This window comes from Bubalus bubalis, chromosome 10 (genome assembly GCF_019923935.1).
Source record: "Bubalus bubalis isolate 160015118507 breed Murrah chromosome 10, NDDB_SH_1, whole genome shotgun sequence".
Classification (NCBI taxonomy): Eukaryota; Metazoa; Chordata; class Mammalia; order Artiodactyla; family Bovidae; genus Bubalus; species Bubalus bubalis.
Genome location: NC_059166.1, coordinates 19,293,558 through 19,315,322, shown reverse-complemented (window position 1 = coordinate 19,315,322; position 21,765 = coordinate 19,293,558). Strand labels below are relative to the sequence as shown.

The window sequence follows — 21,765 nt, the reverse complement described above, 5'->3', positions numbered from 1 at the left end:
ATCTCTTTTGGTGTTAGTTCTAGAAGGTCATGTAGGTCTTCATAGAACTGTAAACCTGTGAAAAGATTGAACATATCCTGAATAATCAACCTGACAAAAAATTGCTGGGATATCCTCATATATTCATATAACTGACAGCCTTTAAAATAAATCTGAATCAAGTGGTACAGGAAATGCAATAACAGGAGTTTTCGTACATTGTTTGTAGAAGTAAAACTGAATCCTGTCTTGAGATGTATATTTCAGTGTATCTCAACAGTAGATCGTTTGTCCATCTTACTACACAACCAACCCAATGTTAGTTCCAGATGCAAAATGTAGACCAAAAGCCATGTAGATACAGCAAATCTCAGAGATAGTCCAGGCTGTGTTCCAGACCAGGGCAATAAATTGAATATCATAATAAAGTGAGTCACACAAATTTTTCATTTCTCACTTTGTATATAGTTAATTGACACTGTCCGACATCTGTTAAGTGTGCAATAGCTTTACAACTAAATAAATACCATACAGAATTTCATTAACAACACTTTGTTTCTAAAATAAAGTAGTTTGAGCATCGTCTCTGTCTTCACAAGTCAAAATCTTTTTGCTGGTGCAGGGTCTTGTCTCAGTGTCTATGTGTGCTGACTGATCAGGATGGTGGTTGCTGAAGGTTGGGTTGGGTTGGGCAATTTCTGAAAAGACAACAATGAAGTTTGCCACATCCTTTGACTCTTCCTTTCACAGATTTCTCTGGAGCATGCAGTGCCCTTTAACAGTGTTTTTACCCACAGTAGAAGTTCTTTGAAAATTGGAGTTAATCCTCTGCAGTCTGCTGCTGCTGTTTTCAACTAAGTTTATGTTATATTCTAAATCCTTTGTTGTCATTTCCATAAACTTCATAGCTTCTTCACCAAGAGCAGTTTCTGTCTCAAGAAACCACTTTCTTTGCTCACGCATAAGAATGAACCCTCATTCATTTCAGCTTTATGATGCAATTGCAGCAATTCAGCCACATCTTCAGGCTCCACTTCTAACTCTAGCTTCCTTGTTATTTCCACTACATCTGCACTTACTTTCTCTAGTGAATTCTTGAACCCCTCAAAGTCATCTGTGATGGTAGAAATCTACTTCTCCCATATTCACATTAATGTTGACATTTCAACCTATTCCCGTGATTCACTGTTTTCAGTGAATCTATAATCATGAATCCAATGTAAAGGGACTTCCCTGGTGGTCCAGTGGTGAAGAATCTACCTTCCAATGCAAGGAATGATGGCTTGATACTTGTTCAGAAAGCTACCTGTTCAGAGACCCAAGATCCCACATGTTGCCAAACAACTAAGCCCACATGTCACAACTACTGAGCCCAGGTGACACCACTAGAGAGTCTGTGTGCTGCAGTGAAGGTTCCTGCACGACCCAGCAAAGACCCCACATGCCTCAGTTAAGACCAATAGATGTCCATCAGCAGATGAATGGATAAGAAAGCTGTGGTACTTATACACAATGGAGTATTACTCAGCCATTAAAAAGAATACATTTGAATCAGTTCTAATGAGGTGGATGAAACTAGAGCCTATAATACAGAGTGAAGTAAGCCAGAAAGAAAAACACCAATACAGTATACTGCCGGGAGCCGGCATATTGCATATTGAGTGCATATTGCATATTGCATATTGAGTGCAGCACTTTCCACAGCATCATCTTTCAGGATCTGGAATAGCTCAACTGGAATTCTATCACTGCTGGGAGCAGGAGCTCCGCCCATGGCAAAGGTCATGAAGAAGGAGGCTCGGCATACGCAAAGGTGGGATCGAGCCTCAGGAGTCCCCCTGGAAATTCTCGAGCATCTACCCCCAAACCAGAGTCTGCCTACTTTCGGCTTTGTGCTTTCACCTACACCTCTGACTTTACGGGGGCAGTCCCCCACTACCTCTCTCTGAAAAAAGAGTTAGCTTACAGCTCCAGTTAATAATTCCTGGGTGTGACAGTGTTTAACCTACAAACTCTTTTGGAAATCCTCTAGCCTGCCTGAATAGGTTTTTCCGGCCACATGTGATTGTTCAGAGCCTCCCAACTGTGAGAGGCAGGAGATGTTCTAAACTGTCTAAACACAGATTCCTTTGAGTAGTTAAAAGATTGATTAGAAATTGTATTGGTGAAGGGTTTTTCACTTATTGGGCCAATGTTTGCTGCTAAGTCTCCATACTCCTTACCTACTGTGTCCTTGGCAGTGTGTTGATTGATATAATGGGTGTATAGAAATGTAAGTAGTAGCTTCAATGTTTGTAACCTTGGACCCTTGAGTTAATTCTTTTCTTGATTGAGCCCACCTCACCTTTGCCCTATAGGAATGCAGCTTTGTCCAATGCTTTTTTGGAGGCTGGTGCCTGACTTTGGAATAATCACCTTTAGAGAAAAATAAGTTTCTTAAAATGTTAACAGGCCTCCGGGCCAGAAGATGATGTAATTCACCTGAACTTTTGCATATGATAAGTTTGAAAGCCTGGCTTAGATTAGAACCAGGAACTGCTGTCCTTGAATGACTCCACCCCTTCCCCCATTATCTTCTATGCACAACTTAAGGTATAAAAACTACTTTGGAAAATAAAGTGCGGACCTTGTTCACTGAAACTTGGTCTCCCCATGTCGCTCTCTCTCTCAAATTCTGGCTGAGTCTCCATCTGGAGCGCAGAACCCGCCATGCTTGCTAATTATGCCTGGGCTTCTAAGATCCGACCGGGGAGGCCTCAGTGTCTCCTCTCCTTCGAGAGAACGGAAGGACGCCTGCGGCCTACGTAAGTGGTGCAAACTTCTTGTCTTGAAGTTTTATTGGTCTCCCGCGTAAACCAAGCTACTCAGCCTCTTTTCTCCACTGAATTTTCCTACTGAGCTATCCTCATTCTATTACTCTTTATATCTTTAATTAATATCTAATTGAAGCTATTGTATCCTTATCCTCCCCGACGCCGTCCCCGGTTCGAATACCCTGGATCAGCCGGGGCTGGACCGCAGCAGTATACTAATGCATATATATGGAATTTAGAAAGATGGTAACAATAACCCTGTATATGAGATAGCAAAAGAGACACTGATGTATAGAACAGTCTTTTGGACTCTGTGGGAGAGGGAGAGGGTGGGATGATTTCGGAGAATGGCATTGAAATATGTATAATATCATATATGAAATGAGTCGCCAGTCCATGTTCGATGCACGATACTGGATGCTTGGGGCTGGTGCACTGGGACGACCCAGAGGGATGGTATGGGGAGGGAGGAGGGAGGAGGGTTCAGGATGGGGAACACATGTATACCTGTGGCAGATTCATTTTGATATATGGCAAAACCAATACAATATTGTAAAGTTAAATAAAATAAAATAAAATAAATAAAAAAATAAAGACATGAAAATAAAAATATATAAAACCAATGCAACCAAAAAAATAAATTAGTAAATGTTTTTTTAAAAGACTATAAGTTTTTCCAAAAATGAATTCAGTGCAGAAATTTTTCAGTTGACTTTGCCCAGATCCAACAGAGGAATAGCTATCTATGCAGCTATAGTCTATAATGTACTTCCTAAATACTATGGATTGAACATCATAATTACTCCATGATCCATGTACTTTGGCATGGATGTTGTGTTGGCAGCCATGAAAATAACATGAATCTCATTGTACTTCTCCATCAGATTCTTAGATGCTTCGTCAATAAGCAGTAATATTTTGAAAGGAATCTTTCTTTCTGAGCAGTTGGTCTCAACATTGGACCTTAAACACTTGGTGCCAATGTCATAAACAGGTATGCTGTCATCCAATTTCATTGTTTCATTTACAAAGCACAGGCAGAACAGATTCAGCCGAATTCTAAAGGGCTTTAGAATTTTTCAAGTGGTAAATGACCATCGACTTCCAATAATCTGCTGCATTAGTCCTTATCAAGAGAATCAGCCTGTTCTTGGAATCTTTAAAGCCAGGCATCGACCACTCCTCTCTAGATATGACAGTCCCGGCAGGCATCTTCTTCCAGTAGATGGATATTTTGTCTACACTGGAAATCTCTGATTCAGTGGAGCCACCTTCACAGATTCTCTTAGCTAAATCTTTTGGAAAACTTGCAGCAGCTTCTATATCAGGTCTAGTTACTACACTCTGCACTTTATGTTATGGAGATGCCTTCTTTCCTTAAACTTCATGAAGCACCCCCTGCTATCTTCAAATTTTTCCTCTGCAGCTTTTTCACCTCTTTCAGCCTTCATAGAAATGAAGAGAGTTAGGGCTTTGATCTCGATTAGGCTTTTGCTTCAGAAAATGTTGTGGTTGGTTGGATCTTCTACCCAAACCCATAAAACTTTCTTCATATCAGCAATTAAGGACGCTTTGCATTCTCAGATAGAGACTCACAGACTTACTTAGAAAACAAACTTATAGTTGCTGGGGGTAGGATGGAGGAAAGAGATCGTTAGGGAGTATGGAAAGGTCATGTACACCCTGCTCCATTTAAAATGGATAGCTGTCAAGGACCTGAGTATGGCACATGGTGTGTCTGTGTGTGTGCACTCTTTCTGTGTGTGTCTAACTCTTTCTGTCCTCACGGACTGTAGCCTGCCAGCTCCTCTGTCCATGGGATTTTCTGACCAAGAATACTGGAGTGGGTTGCTCTTTCCTTATCTAGGGAATCTTCCCAGCCCAAAGAACGAACCCACAACTCTGCTCAATGTTATGTGACTGCCCTGTCAGGATGGGAGTGTAGGGAAAATGGATACATGTATGTGTACAGGTGAGTACCTTAGCTGTTCACCTGAAACTATCCTAACACGGTTTGTAAATCAGCTATATGCAATACAAAATAAAAAGGTTTTTAAAAATAGACTGTTTTTTAGTTGGAGTAGTTGAAGCTATTCTGGGAGAAAGATACAAAGAGATGAAAAACCCAACTGCCACTTTTGAAGAGCCCAGAGCAAAAGCAGGATGCCTCACATGCCCCCAGCACACAACACTTGAAGGTTCAGCCAGTCCCCTAAGCCACCCCTCTGACTGACCCCTGGGAACACCCCTCCCCTCACCCCATAGAAGGAACCAGCTCACCCCACCACCTCGGGGAGTGAGCAAGCAAGGAAACTGTCACTTGTTCTGTCTCCCCTTTGCTGAACCAGGAGCCCCAATAAAGCCGTGCCTCAATTTCTTTTGATTAAGAAATTTGTTTTATTTCTATTGTCTGGCCTCAGATTGATTTATATTGATGAAGGAGGCCAAGAGCCTGGTGTGTAACAATTTGGGAACAAGAGACACATGGGGGCTGGGAGGAGGACAGGACTCAGGCTTGGGTGGGGCACCAACTTGGTGGGTTCAGGTGACCAATGTGTCAGGGGAAGACCCTCATGAATAGGCCCGGCAGACAGAGGCCTGGGTTTAATCTCTGGCAAGAGGCAACATGGGGACCACGTAGCCCAGTGGAGGAGGCTGGTGAAGAGGCAAGTGACTGGGAGAGAGGAGAAAGGCAGAAGGACAGCGTTAGAGTTCTGATTAGAACAGCCAGGTGGGGGAAGACGCGGCTCTATGGACAGCCCTGGCCACCCCCACACGTGCATGCTCCTGGCAGCTGGACACAGAGTAGACCCCAGATGGGAGTGGAATCAACTGGGAGGTGATTTTAATGAGTGTCAACAACGAGTATACTTCCAAGAACATGAAACTCCACCTGATTGCTCTTGACACTTCCTTACAATTCTGCTGGCATCCATTTCCAAATCTATAAATAGGGAGCCCAGCGTCACTCAGTGACAAGACTGAAATGGAGCACTGCCCGTGCTGAGGTGTCAGTGTGACCCTCCGAGGTCAGGGCACACTCCAAGAGCCCCATGATAACAGAGAGATGGAGCCCTCTGTCACAGATGTTGACCTCTCAATGTCATTGGTAGACCCATTTCCTAAGAACTAGAAGATCTTGTCAGTCCCAACGAGTGATGGATGATCTCACTCTTCATCAGCGGATAGCCCTGAGATGTGAACGTGAGATGCTCAATGCTGCTTGGACACTGCATAAAAGTAAATTATGATGGGGGAAGTAAATGGATCACACAGGCTACCAGTGTAGATCCTCTGGAGGAGAGCATTGCAGTCCACTCCTGTATTCTTGCCTAGAGAATCCCCATGGACAGAGGAGCCTGGTGGGCTAAAGTCCATGGGGTCCCAAGGAGTCAAGACGCGACTGAAGCGACTTATCATGCACAAACGCACCAGAGTAGAACAAGCAGCCGGAAGAGACCGCCAGGTGGCGCTCGGTGGCAGCGCTGCATCCCGGTCTCCATGGGGAACCTGCAAATTCAGGTTCTGGCCTCAGTCCTCCAAGTTTTTCTAATTAGCAGTTACTTAATTCTCCAAGCCTGGCTTCAGCAATATGCGAACCGTGAACTTCCTGATGTTCCAGCTGGTTTTAGAAAAGGAAGAGGAACCAGAGATCAAATTGCCAACATCCGCTGGATCATGGAAAAAGCAAGAGAGTTCCAGAAAAACATCTATTTCTGCTTTATTGACTATGCCAAAGCCTTTGAATGTGTGGATCACAATAAACTGTGGAAAATTCTTCAAGAGATGGGAATACCAGACCACCTGATCTGCCTCTTGAGAAATCTGTATGCAGGTCAGGAAGCAACAGTTAGAACTGGACATGGAACAACAGACTGGTTCCAAATAGGAAAAGGAGTACGTCAAGGCTGTATATTGTCACCCTGTTTATTTAACTTATATGCAGAGTACATCATGAGAAACGCTGGACTGGAAGAAACACAAGCTGGAATCAAGACTGCCGGGAGAAATATCAATAACCTCAGATATGCAGATGACACCACCCTTATGGCAGAAAGTGAAGAGGAACTCAAAAGCCTCTTGATGAAAGTGAAAGTGGAGAGTGAAAAAGTGGGCTTAAAGCTCAACATTCAGAAAACGAAGATCATGCCATCTGGTCCCATCACTTCATGGGAAATAGATGGGGAGACAGTGGAAACAGTGTCACACTTTATTTTTCTGGGCTCCAAAATCACTGCAGATGGTGGCTGCAGCCATGAAATTAAAAGACGCTTACTCCTTGGAAGGAAAGTTATGACCAACCTAGATAACATATTGAAAAGCAGAGACATTACTTTGCCAACAAAGGTTCGTCTAGTCAAGGCTATGGTTTTTCCTGTGGTCATGTATGGATGTGAGAGTTGGACTGTGAAGAAGGCTGAGTGCCGAAGAACTGATGCTTTTGAACTGTGGTGTTGGAGAAGACTCTTGAGAGTCCCTTGGACTGCAAGGAGATCCAACCAGTCCATTCTGAAGGAGATCAGCCAAGGGATTTCTTTGGAAGGAATGATGCTAAAGCTGAAACTGCAGTACTTTGGCCACCTCATGCGAAGAGTTGACTCATGGAAAAGACTCTGATGCTGGGAGGGATTGGGGGCAGTAGGAGAAGGGGACAGCAGAGGATGAGATGGCTGGATGGCATCACTGACTCGACGGACGTGAGTCTGGGTGAACTCCAGGAGTTGGTGATGGACAGGGAGGCCTGGCGTGCTGTGATTTATGAGTTCTCAAAGAGTCAGACACGACTGAACGACTGATCTGATCTGATCTGATCTTGGCCCACCAAAGGTCTAGGACTACTCTGGGGCAGAAACTACTAGAAAACATATTGCTGATGACACTGCAGTTAAGGGCTGTCTTCAGGCCCTTTCAAGAGATCCACAGAGTTCTCCTGTGTGGGTGGTTATGGGGTGGTGGGTGGCGTGGAAATCTTGGCTTCCCTCGTAGCTCAGTCGGTGAAGACTCTACCTTCAGTGTAGGAGATCCAGCTTCGATCCCAGGGTCAGGAGGATCCCAAGGAGGAAGACATGGTGACCCTCTGAAGTACTCTTGCCTGGAGAATCCCCATGGAGAGAGGAGCCCAGCGGGCTACAGTCCACGGGGTCACAAGAGTTGGACACAACTGAGCAACTCAACCACCACCACAGGAAGACTGCAGGCAGGAATGGGGAGGAGAGCTGAGGGGCCAGAAGGACTCGGAGGAGAAAAGAGACAGTGAGCCTGGTGGGCTACAGTCCATAGGGTCACCATTCTAAACCTCATTTTTCTCCTCTGTAAAATAGCAGTAGCTACTTCATTAGTGTTTTTATTATTCCTCCAGCATCACCCTGAACGTGTTATATTTATACATACTGCTAGAGAATATACTTTTAGTTTTAAAATGGAATTTTATAGTTTTTATAAATGTATTCTTTAATTTTAAAAATGGTCAACTTGTTAAGTTTAAGTCAAAGTACTTAAAAAGTATGTATATTATCCATACAAAAAGTTGTTTTACGCTTATAATAAGAAATACTGGTATCTCATATCGAGATACAGTTAATTTTAAAGAATAATACATCATTCAAAAGTCTTCACACATGACAGGAAAGATACCATTCCTATGGTTAAAAGAAACCCTCTATTGAGCATTTTCAAATATTAATTTTATTTTGGGGAAAATTCTCACAACAATAATTATAAGGTCTTTCTCAATACCTGCAGCTTGCTGTTGGATGCCTACCGTAACTATTGTTTAAAATATATATATTTAAAATAGTTTTCCAGATATTTTCTTCTACCTTTTTTAAAAATAAATTTCCAAAATGAAAACAGAGTTTATGTATTTTTGTCAATGAAGGTTTTTTATTTTGTAGTTTATAGAATTTGTTCCTTATCAGTTTGATCAGATCAGTTGCTCAGTCATGTCCAACTCTTTTCGAACTCATGAATCACAGCAGGCCAGGCCTCCCTGTCCATCACCAACTCCCAGACTTCACTCAGACTCACGTCCGTCGAGTCAGTGATGCCATCCAGCCATCTCATCCTCTGTCATCCCCTTCTCCTACTGCCCCCAATCCCTCCCAGCATCAGAGTCTTTTCCATGAGTCAACTCTTCGCATGAGGTGGCCAAAGTACTGCAGTTTCAGCTTTAGCATCATTCCTTCCAAAGAAATCCCTTGGCTGATCTCCTTCGGAATGGACTGGTTGGATCTCCTTGCAGTCCAAGGGACTCTCAAGCGTCTTCTCCAACACCACAGTTCAAAAGCATCAGTTCTTCGGCACTCAGCCTTCTTCACAGTCCAACTCTCACATCCATACATGACCACGGGAAAAACCATAGCCTTGACTAGACGAACCTTTGTTGGCAAAGTAATGTCTCTGCTTTTGAATATGCTATCTAGGTTGGTCATAACTTTCCTTCCAAGGAGTAAGCGTCTTTTAATTTCATGGCTGCAGCCACCATCTGCAGTGATTTTGGAGCCCAGAAAAATAAAGTGTGACACTGTTTCCACTGTCTCCCCATCTATTTCCCATGAAGTGATGGGACCAGATGGCATGATCTTCGTTTTCTGAATGTTGAGCTTTAAGCCCACTTTTTCACTCTCCACTTTCACTTTCATCAAGAGGCTTTTGAGTTCCTCTTCACTTTCTGCCATAAGGGTGGTGTCATCTGCATATCTGAGGTTATTGATATTTCTCCCGGCAGTCTTGATTCCAGCTTGTGTTTCTTCCAGTCCAGCGTTTCTCATGATGTACTCTGCATATAAGTTAAATAAACAGGGTGACAATATACAGCCTTGATGTACTCCTTTTCCTATTTGGAACCAGTCTGTTGTTCCATGTCCAGTTCTAACTGTTGCTTCCTGACCTGCATACAGATTTCTCAAGAGGCAGATCAGGTGGTCTGGTATTCCCATCTCTTGAAGAATTTTCCACAGTTTATTGTGATCCACACATTCAAAGGCTTTGGCATATTCAATAAAGCAGAATTTTCAATTCAAGAAAGCAAACACCCTGAAAGGGAAAAGGACAAAAAGAGGACACTTAAAGATAGAGAAGTGCTCTTTTTCAAAGTAAATACAGATTAAAAAGTCTAGGAATATCTGTATTTACTTTGAAAAAGAGCACTTCTCTATCTTTAAGTGTCCTCTTTTTGGTCTTTTCCCTTTCAGGGTGTTTGTTTTCTTGAATTGAAATTTATGCCCATATATTATGTTTTTTCATTTGAAAATGAATGTGAAGATACTGTTTACAGTTTTTGTTAATTATACTTTTCATCACTGATCAATTTCTTGTAAAGTGCTATGGGGATTATTTTTCCTGTGAATATTAATGATCTTACTATACCACAGAAGTTTTAAAGGTTCTGTGGACAGAAACGGGTGGTAACAACAACAAAATTAAAGGGAAAACGTTCACTTACCTTTCTCAGCTGAATTAAATGGTTTTAATAACTTCCCAGTTGTCAAGGTTATAACATTGCTTTCTTCAGTTTCTAATACAGTCTTAAATTACTAGACACAGCTCATTTACAAATGGAGTGCAGTAGTCCAGGACTGTGTGTAATTGCTCTTTTTATTGCACTCTTTACATCAGAAAAATCATGAATGTCAGTTTTGCCAGTATTTCACAATGAGGCTTATAGGTTAAATTAAAATTTTATAGTGTATGTGATGTAAATAAATCAGTATTAATTTATTGTAGGTTGTTTGGCTTGGGCATTTAAAATGGATATAGGCTAATGACAATGGAATCCTGTTTATTTGGGAGTTTGGGGGGGTTTTTATGCATGTGTTTTGTGTTGTTTAAATTTTGCTTCCACTGAAGACAATGTAAGGAATTGGAAACAGATTCAACATACCAATAGACAGTAATGCAAAAAGGGTAAATCATCTTTTAAATTTTTAATTTTTTTTTTTTGTAAATAAATAGTACTGTGATCCTTGGGTGTGACCTTTGCGTAACATGATAGAACGGGAAAAACATCTTGCTTTCTAGTTATACTATTGGTTCATTGTAAATGCAACACCAGAAACAATGTTAAAAAGAGCAAGATTAAGTTTTGCTAACACTGTCCACTTCAGGAGCAAGCATGCTTGATACAGAGCTCGAGCTTGTGTCCACCTTGAAATGTACATGCAGATAGTTTTCAGTTGCTGCACTTATTTTTTTTTGTAAATCTTGCTCAGTCCAGTAACTATCTCAAAGGTGATTGCTGGAATATGCATTTTCAATATGATTAAAAAACCCATCTCTGTGTACTGTTTCATTTTTTAAAAAAAAGCACTATTGCAAACACGGAAAAATGTGTTAAACTTTGTAGTTATTTTGCATTCCTGTACTTTACAAACTGTCATCACAGCAAAAGGTTTAAAAGTAGGTAATGAAATATTTTTGTAAATAAATACCGTTAAGCTGGTATTTTAAAAAATGTATTATAAATTAATGTTTATGGAAAATGTTCATATATATGTATATGAATGTCTCTTTATGCTGAAGGGCTCTGATTGGGCAAAATAAAATACTCTCTAAATAAGCCCTTTTTTTCTGAAAAATTTGTTTTAATTTTTTCTCTAAATTGTGGAATTAATCCAGTAGTTTAACCTCAGCAAATAATGAAGTAGATTTCTACATCTGCAAAGGAAAAGTCAAGTTAATCAGATAATTCAAGTAAAACAAGCAATACTTTTCTTAACTATGTGAACTTTTTGGTGAAAGTTAACTGCCCTTTCATTGGGTGGGAAGTACAGGTAAGGGCGAGGGTCCAGCTGCAGATGAAAACATCTTGACCTTGAGCATGTAGGACAATCCTCAGCGTCTTGTCAAAATGCAGATTTGGATTCCAAGTTTCTAAGGTGGGGCGAGACTTTGCATCTCCAGCAGGCTCCCAAGTAATAACATGCTGTGGGCCTGTGGAACACATGAGACTAGATAATTTCTATAAATGGCATTTTGCTAGTTAATATTGTCAGTGTCCGACCTCCTTGTACCAAAAATGAACATCACATTAATGGATATAGAACATGGAGCTCACAGAGGACTGACCATTCTTATCATTGTTTCCATTGCATTTTCAGGATAAAGAATATGGTCATTCTCTTATTAAATTGAAGGTTTATTTGATTTTGAAATCTGTATCATCTTATTGCCCACATGGTGGCAGTCATGTCTCATCGTATTATCTGAGCCTTTAAGAGTTTTCAGTATGGTGTAACAATGGAAAGGTGCAGACTGCAAAGGTTAATTTTTACGATTGATACTTTTCATTCAGAAAATTATTAGATATGGAACAGACGAAATATCTAAGTTATTATAAAGTGATGTAGATCATTTGGTAGTGATCCTCTATGTAATCAAAAGAAATAGTATTTTTTCCAGAAAATATAGGCATAAAGTGATAAAATTTTGAAAAGTAAAGAGACTGTCTTCATGTCTCTGTTCATGGCTTTTTAAAGAACTTTAATTTAGGGTATGCCCTGCTTAATGGCACAGTGCTTTTCACTGTTTTAGATAGAAATATTCTTGTCAGTCTTCATAGGCCTATATAAGACGATTCTGATTTTCTTCCATTATTTTAAAAGATAATATGACTGCTTGTGTAATAATACTTTTTTTTAGTTTTTGTACAAATGGTATCCTTTAAAGAAGAAAAAACCTCTCAGTCGTCATACTTTTTCAAATTTTAATTAACATCGATATATATTCACTCAAAACTTACGAAAATATTCTGACCTTTAATTTTGGTCACATTGTCTCATTGTATACTGTTTTAAAAACGAAACCTCATAGTTTTTTATCACTGTTAAAAACAACATAAAAGTAAGGTCCACAATTCATAAAAGCATTTTCAGAGAATACGGACTATGTTGTTACAGTATAGAAGTCTGAGAGCTTCATTTAAACATCAAACTCAAGTAGTTAACTTGTCTGTTGCCTATTTGTCATCCATGGAAGACCAAGTACAGCTCTCAACAGGTATCCTAAGGGACTGTTAACCAGCAGTGTGACTATCCCACAGTGAGCGTGGGAGCGCGCGCGCGTGTGTGTGTGAGTGTGTGTCTGCTCCCAAATAGAAGACCTTTGTGCATCTCGCTGGTTGAATTTATCTCTGAATATTTCTCTCCCCCTTCCTTCCTCCCTCCCTTTTTCTCTATTTCTCTTCCCTATCTCTCTCTCTCCAGTGCCTCTCACCCCAAATCTCTTTACTCTTTATTAATGTTTATTTTAACCAAGCACATTTCTTTGCCAATTTGGGTCCAAAATACTGTTGGGTTGGCCAAAAATTTCATAAGATAGCATGGAAAAACCCAAAGGAACTTTGTGCCCGATGCAATATAATTCCTTATATTTCTCAAGGTCCCCCACACTCAATATTGGGTGAATTTGTAAATAATTTTCATAAGCAATAATGCCGTCCCTACTCCTTATGGTTATCTCCAGACATGCAAAATCTCAACAGATAAAAACAGTTTAGCTCACAGAAGACCTGTGCTGAGGCAGAAATTTTTGAAGCATAAGCGCTAGAGAGGTGTGAGGTGACAGAAAGCACCATGCTGACAGCCCTCAGGTCCAGCCCTGCCCTCTTCGCTAGAATGATTGACCAAGAAAGCATTGGCTTTGCATAGGTGTAAAAGCCAGAGGACTGCAGTTAGAAAAGGTAGTAACCTCTGTGTTCCTTTAACAATAATGTGACTGCAGGTACCATTAGTCCAAACAGCTGTGCTCAAATTTGGGCATCAGTATCTCCTGGAAACCTTGATAAAACACAGACTGCTGGGCCACATCCCCAGAATGTCTTGTTCAGTAAGTCTGGAGTAATAAGAATTTCTATTTTCAACAAGTTCCCAGGCGATACTGATACTGCTGACTCACTCACCACACTTGGAGACGCCTAATCTAGAGCATGCCCTAGAACCAGTTTCCCATTTACATCACAGATATTTCGGATGTTTCATTTACTATACTCTCTAATGAAATTCATCGATAATGGTTATCGTTCAGTCATTAAGTTGTGTCTGACTGTGTGACCCCATGGATTGCAGCATGCCGGGCCTCCCTGTCCCTCACTACCTCCTGGAGCTTGCCCAAGTTCATGTCCATTGAGTCAGTGATGCCATTCAACCAAGCTCATGTCCATTGAGTCAGTGATGCCATTCAACCATCTCATCCTCTGCCACCCTTTTCTCCTTTTGCTCTCAATCTTTATTAGCATCAGAGTCTCTTCCAATGCATCGACTGTAGATGACATGCTTGCCTATATATGTAAATTTTTTTAAATTGACATAATACAACATTGTAAATCAACTGTACTCCAATAAATCTTTTTAATTGATAAAATAGCCTAATACACTACAGAGGTATGAAATGAATGTGATTTATAATTTAAAAGTTGTTTTTCAAAACACTGCCAGAACAGCAACAACAAAAGGCCCCGCAAATTTCCAAAACACTCCCAATAGGTTAGTCCCTCTTTCTGGCCCTCTTCTCCTTCTAACTTGCACTCACTCCCATACTCACAAGAACCACTAGCCCAGAGAATAAGACCAGTAGTTAGACACATTCCGAGGGGCTGTCAAAAATGTGCTCATAAATGGCTCTGCCATGGTGTATATAAGAAAGCATAGAGAAGAAGTCCAGGCTATTTAAATGCTAGTTTAGATCTTAGTGTATTTGCATTAATTTCTCTTATAAGTTCACTTCCTCTTTTACATTTAATCTGTGCTTTTGAACTGGTCAGAGTTGGTGAGCAAGCCAGGTAAATTTGTGGCTGAAGCTCACAAATCTTAATACCTGATGTGGTTCTCTGAACAAAAACTCCCCTTGGTAAGATGAGCAGTGAATCCATTTATAAGGTTCTATTATATAATTTTTCTAACGGTTAGTGGAGTGAGAATCTGTCAAGTCCTACTCTTTGAGACCCCATGGACTGTAGCCCGCCAGGCTCCTCTGTCCATGGAATTTTCCAGGCACAAATACTGAAGTGGGTAGCTGATCCTTTTTACAGGGGATCTTCCCAACCCAGGGATGGAACCCAAGTCTCCTGCCATCACAGGAGGATTCTTTACCATTTGAACCACCAGGGAAGCCCAAGAATACTGGAGTGGGTAGCCTGTCCCTTCTTCAGGGGATTTTCCCAACCCAGGAATCGAACTGGGGTCTCTTGCGTTGCAGGTGGATTCTTTACTGGCTGAGCTACCCGAGACACCCTTCTAATGGTTAGCCTACTGGAAAATTTTATCCCTCCTGATCAATCATGAAAACTCAAGGAGTGGTTATTGGTTAAATATTAAGCAAGTGGATTTACCTTGTATTTAATGCCAAGTTTATTAAAAACGGGCCTTATATGTAGCTCCTTTCAGAAGTGCAGGCTGACCTGAGTATGAAAGCCAGTCTTCCGTTCCTAAGTTTAGTACTATGCCAGTGACCTTTCCAAGGCGCTTGACCTCTATTTGCCTGTTTCCTTATGTGTAAAACTAGGATGCAAATACTAGCCTTACCTACCTCACAGAGTACTTGTAGAAATAAAATAATCCCTGAAAATGGTTAGAAAACAAAATTACCACACAAACACAAGGCTTTGTGACCTTAAAAATATCAGTCCCTTAGAAGATCTGTGAATCAGAAATATAAGTGACTAGGACAGAGCAAGTAGCAGCCTGGTACCAGGATCAGCAAGTCAGGTAATAGTAAAACCGCTACAATCAGGATGAAGGCAAAGTGACACATTGTCTTCACCACAGCACCTAATGGGGAATCAATGAAGTTAATCATGTTTGAATTTAATAAGCCCCTTTAGTTCAACCGAATTTCGTGTTTGCAGTGTGAGACTCCAGAAAGCCAAACCAGGATGCATTTATGGCCAACTATCATCCAGATATAGGACCGGATTAAAATTCAGATGTAGTTGCCTTTAAAATAAAACATCCAGTATCCCAGTGCCTGGCACTTTTTTGTAATAAATACAAATTTATAAACGTTATTTTGTTTCTCCCTGGTATAGAGAATACATTCTTTGGAGGGTTCAGTCATAGCAGATTTAACATATATTTTCACAGAGCATTTATAAAATATCTCTATAAATAAAAATTGTCTGAACTTAGGAGGTTGCTTTCCTGTCCCTTTATTGTGCAGATTACCTTTCAAAGTCTTTGTTTCCTTGTAGCTGGTAAAAGAGAGACCGGATCAGGTCAAGGTCCAAGTCCTTTTTTGCTGCTTACGAACAATATGACCTTATGTTACTTAACCTTTTTTAAACACTTTCCTCAGATATTAAATAGGAATGAAACAGCACCAATTTATGATTGTGTTAATGACTCCATGTGATAATGTGTAAGGTAACAGCAGAGAAACCTAGCTGTTGGGGCACCCTCTGTAGCTGTAGAGACATAGTGTACAGATAAGCATGCGCTCTGAAGGAAGCTGTTTTGAATCCCTTCTGCATGATACACACGGCTTTTAGCAAGGTATGAACCTTACCCATGCCTCAGTTTCCTTGTCTGTATGATGGTAGTGATTACTAATACAAGTGCTCAGGACAGTATCTGATGCTCATAGTATTGCATTAAACTAAGATGCCACTGAAAATTAGGCACCAGTATTTGTACCACTAACAACAATGCTAATAATTACATTTGCATAATCTATCCGGATTTCCAAGATGTGAGCTACGTGAAAAAGGATCTAAGAATTGATGAAATATGGTAATAAGCTTTCAAAAGTCTACCATTTTTCAGAGAACTAGGAAATGAGACTCCTTCCACTTATATACAATTCTAGACTATCACCTGGGGGTACAGGAAAGAACTTCTAATAATTTCTCTCTTCAGTGTGTTCCTATGCATAGATCTTGTTCTCATGAATCTACTAAGGCAAGAACTCCCTAGGCTTTGTCTCAGGTGAGGTGGTGTCCCAGAAAGCACGACATGACAAATAAAAAATAATTTTAGAAGAATCCAACACTTAATTCAACTTTCTCAGAAGATGCTAAGCTAAGCTAAGTCACTTCAGTCGTGTCCGACTCTGTGCGACCCCATAGACGGCAGCTCACCAGGCTCCCCAGTCCCTGGGATTCTTCAGGCAAGAACACTGGAATGGGTTGCCATTTCCTTCTCCATGCATGAAAGTGAAGAGTGAAAGTGAAGTCACTCAGTCATGTCCGACTCTTCGCTACCCCATGGACTGCAGCCTACCAGGCTCTTCCATCCAAGGGATTTTCCATGCAAGAGTACTGGAGTGGGGTGCCATTGCCTTCTCCCAGAAGATGCTAAGAGGAACCCAACTCATAACACCAAAACTCTCCACAAAGCCTTTTGCCTTTAGAATTTTTCATAGCTGCTTGCTCTCTGAAGACTTTCAGATGCTAAAACCTTCTTATGTTTCCTCCCTCTCTCCCCTTAGATGCTGGCTCCCAGATATGCCTGAAGAAGAATGATCTCAGCTCACCTCTCTCCTCCTGAGCCTCAGGTAAGATGCTGTCCTATATTACTCTGGTTGCTGGACCCTAGGGGGAGCTCTCCCAGTCTCTCTGCCTGGGGGTGCCATCCCAGAATCTCAGCTGTCAGGCCAGCATGGTGTGGAGCACTCCTCTGAATTCCAAAGGCAAATGGGGTCTCAGTTCTCCTTCCTCTTAGACCCTCAAACTTTTCAGCCAGTTCCGTCTTTCCTCTGTCCTCCTTGGAGCTAATCCCTGAAGGGTGTCAGGCTCAGAGCTCTGCCTTCTCTCCCCATCCCACATCTAAGATTCTTGTCTAATCTGGACAGACAGGAGAAAATCATAGTCTGCTTCCTGCTTAAGCCAGGACCTCAGCTCTTGACATGGAAATCCAAGTAACCATTTACTCAAACCCCCTCCCCTGACTTTTTCTTTTTTTTTTTTTTTTTTTTTTTTTTGCCTAAAAGCTGTTGTCTATACCATGAGCTCCCAAATTCCATTTTGACATTCAAAATACTGGCTTTCTTTTTAATTCAACACATATTTATTGGACACCAGGATGTGTTAGATTCTGTTCAACATATTAGATATGGAAAAATGAGCACGATAGAACACTTCCCTGGAGTTACATCCAGAGACACTGCCATTAAACTTTCTGTTTCTTCAGTACTAACAGTAACTTGAGGACACAGATGGTAACATGCCTTTGCCACCTGAGTAAGAGGCAACAGGAATTTTGTATGTGGGGTGAGGGAATGCATCATTTAAAACATCACCACACTATCACACCAGAAATACTTATTAAGCACCTATTCTTCTCCCTACCTCAACATCTAATCCGTCACCAGTGCTTCCTTTTTAACCTCACAAATGATTTCCAAATTTATCCTCTTTCTTTCCTGCTCAGTGATTGCCTCTACTTCAGCATCTTACTGATTCTATTCCTATCTACTCTTCCTTTTTCAACCTCCTCTTCCTCTGGTATATTCTATCCCAGCTGCAGTAAAGCTGTTCTCTTTTTAAATTTCTAAGACTCCTCTAGTGACCGACCATGAAGTCCAAAGTTTTCATTGTCAGCATGGCTCCTTAACAGTCTACCTTCTGTGTTCCATGATTCTGGTACCATATACCATTCCAAACACATTTCCTGCCATTTCCTCCTGCCCTTACAACCCATGCTGTTAATTTTCCATGCTCTTGTTCATGCTTGGAATACCCTTCATTTCTTTCTTACCTTGGAAAAATCCCACCAATCCTTTATGGCTAAACCACAGTGTCATTTTCCACTGGAAGCTTTCCATGCCCCAGGAACAATGAATTGCTCTCTCCTCTCTGCTAGAATAACCATTCCTCATACTACTAGTTGGGTTCTTATCACAATGTGGTCCAGCTATTTGTTCACGCATCCATCTCCTCTCTAGATTATGGGATCCTGGAGAAAAGACTGTTTTATCCATTTCTGTAACTCCTCTAATATCTGGCATAATACCTGTCAAGTACAAGGTGCTAATTAATATTTGTTGCTAAACTCCAAAACTCAAGAGCTTTGTCACATACAACATATTTACATATATGCATAAGCTTTCATATATACCCACATGCACATATATTTTTATATATTTTGTATTTCGTCTAATTTTTAATATCTCTATATTTCTGTTGTGAATGTTCAGTAGCTGTTATTTCTGTGGAAATTTCTCATTAAATATAAAACATAAAATTCTCCTTTATTTTAAATGGACTAATATTCCATTCAAAGTCTTTTATAGTTCTGACAGTTCTGAAAACTGGACTGGTTCCTGCAAGCTTATTATTAATTCCATAACACTTTATATTCTGTACTATGCATTATATTTAGTACTCTGTTTAATTTCAATAAGATTGCCTACATGGTCAATAAGTCACAAGTGAAATGTATAAGTCAGCGGCAGGAACCTAGCAATGCCAAATCAAGTGATATGATGGTCTGAATTAAGTAATCAAATTCTGAAGTCTATTTCATGATCACTATATAACTACTCAGAGAGGAGCAATTAACTTTAGCTTTTTAGCTGTGAAACTAGAATGCCGTAATACCCAGGAGATTATTCTAGTCTTATTTCTCTTCTTCCCCCCCCCCCCCCCCCCCGCACTAGTCTGTGAAATAGTTTCACATGTAAAGACTTGAGATCCTCATTTAAAAGTAGAAACTACAATGGAGAAGTGGTTTCATGTGCTGAGTTAAAAACCTGATTTACCCCTCCCCATCACTGCATTTCCTTTCCGATAGCTGTAAGTTTGTTCTCAACGTCTGTTTCTGTTTCTGAACAGTCATTTTTTGAAGTGTGGAAATTCAAGCAAGTGTTGGCTTTGGATATCATTGTGAACAGCCTAAGGAAAGGACGACTGTGGCCAATGAGACAAAATGGTGTTTAAAAACACTAATGGAAAGGAGGCCCAGAGGCAAGAAATGGACCCTTGTGGTTAAAACAGGAGGTCTCCATGAGGAATGTGGAATGTGGACCATGAGAGGTCGCCAGTGGCCAGGGAGTCATTGCGTTGGTGAAGAGGTCAGGGCATTTGTACAACAACATCCTAAACTCTCTTCTCCCCACCCATGACTGTCCTGCTTATCTTCCTGTTTTAATTTCATTGCCTGGAATCCCTTTTCTCTTACCATTTCAAGTAGTCCAAATTGAGTTTGGGTCTTACTCACTATTTAGCTATTTTTCCTATTTGAAGACTCATCGACTGAGCAACTTTCAAAGACAACTGAGTGACTTTCAAAGACCCATAGAAAATTCAGTCTAGTATCTGAAGGTGTCTGAAGGAAAAGTGTTAGTCACTCACTTGTGTCTGACTTTTTGTGACCCCATGGACTGTAGCCCGCCAGGCTCCTCTGTCCCTGAAATTCTCCAGGCAAGAATACTGGAATGGGTAGCCATTCCCTTCTCCAGGGGACTTCCTGACCCAGGGATCGAACCCGTGTCTCCTGCATCACAGGCAGATTCTTTACCATCTGAGCCACCAGGGGATGTTGTGCTACATAAATCTGAAGATAAAGAAAATATCTACTTTATTGTAAAATATGCACAACACAGTGCATTTCCAAGAGAGCTGACTTTAAACTAAGTCCTCACACTGAATATTTCATATATGTTCTGCAGCTTACATTGATTAAAGTATGTATTTACTTACTTATTCATTCAACAAATACTTGAGCATATAATATATACCAAGCAATACATTTAACCATCCATCTATGAAGATGGTTAATTAGACAGAGCTCCTGATATCAGAGACTTGGAATCAGCCACTAAAATGCTCTAGCAAACATCAAGAAACCTCTTTTAAGAGAGTTCTTTTTTTTAAAGAGCAAAAAAAAAAAAAAAAAAAAAATAAGATATTAAAAAAAAAAACTGAAAAAGGGCTAAAAGATATAATAGAAAACTCATGGAGCAGAATTGTAAGGCAAAGGTAAAAATCAGAGAAGTTGAACACAGGTCAAGAGAAATAATCCAATGTGAACAACAGAGAGAAAAATGATTGCTAGAAAGGATCAGAGCCTTGGTGATATCATAAGGATAACAAAACAAGTTTTAGATGGGGACTTCTCTGTCAGTCCAGTGGTTAAGACTCTTCGCTTCCAATGCAGGGAGTACAAGTTCGATCCCTGGTCAGGGAACTAAAATCTCACAAGCTATTGCTGCTGCTGCTGCTGCTGCTAAGTTGCTTCAGTCGTGTCCAACTCTGTGCGACCCCATAGACGGCAGCCCACCAGGCTCCTCCATCCCTGGGATTCTCCAGGCAAGAACACTGGAGTGGGTTGCCATTTCCTTCTCCAATGCATGAAAGTGAAAAATGAAAGGGAAGTCACTCAGTCATATCCAACTCTCAGCGACCACATGGACTGCAGCCTACCAGGCTCCTCCATCCCTGGGATTTTCCAGGCAAGAGTACTGGAGTGGGGTGCCATTGCCTTCACAAGCTACGAGGCCAACACAAACAAATCACCACTACCAACAACAACAATAACAACAAAAGATAGGTCTTAGATCTGAATCAGGAGAGTCCCAGAATTGTGGTCACAATGGGTCTTTTCCTCTCCAGGTGCAGCCCTGAGGTGGAGGTTCCTGCTTCTTCGGGCCTGGAAGAAGGTCAGGAATTAGAAGTTTCATCAGCTTGCCCACCCCAACCCTTGCCTTCTCCTCTCTGCATACATTTCTCTTCTTCCACTGAAATCGCGCTCATTTCCTTCCTGTTATCCACCTGCCCCAGAATCTCATAATCAAACATTTGGCACAATGTTTGCACTTCATGTTAAAGGTATCCCTGCATGCCTGCTAAGTCACTTCAGTTATATCTGATTCTTTTGTGACCCTATGGACCATAGCCTGCCAGAATCCTCTGTCCATGGGACTCTCCAGGCCAGAATACTGGAATGGGTTGCCATGCCCTCCTCCAAGGGATCTTCCCAACCAAGGAATCAAACCCAAATCTCTTATGTCTCCTGCACTGGCAGGCAGGTCTTTACCACTAGCG

At 41.0% G+C, this 21,765-nt stretch overlaps 1 long non-coding RNA gene across 1 annotated transcript; it reads left to right on the top strand.

Moving 5' to 3' along the window:
* Nucleotides 1–2,742: 2,742 nt before the first annotated feature.
* LOC123464603 lies at nt 2,743–21,380 on the top strand. Its single transcript, XR_006639631.1, has 4 exons — nt 2,743–2,783; nt 17,211–17,276; nt 19,555–19,793; nt 21,334–21,380. It is a non-coding gene; the product is annotated as an uncharacterized LOC123464603 (long non-coding RNA).
* Nucleotides 21,381–21,765: the final 385 nt, after the last annotated feature.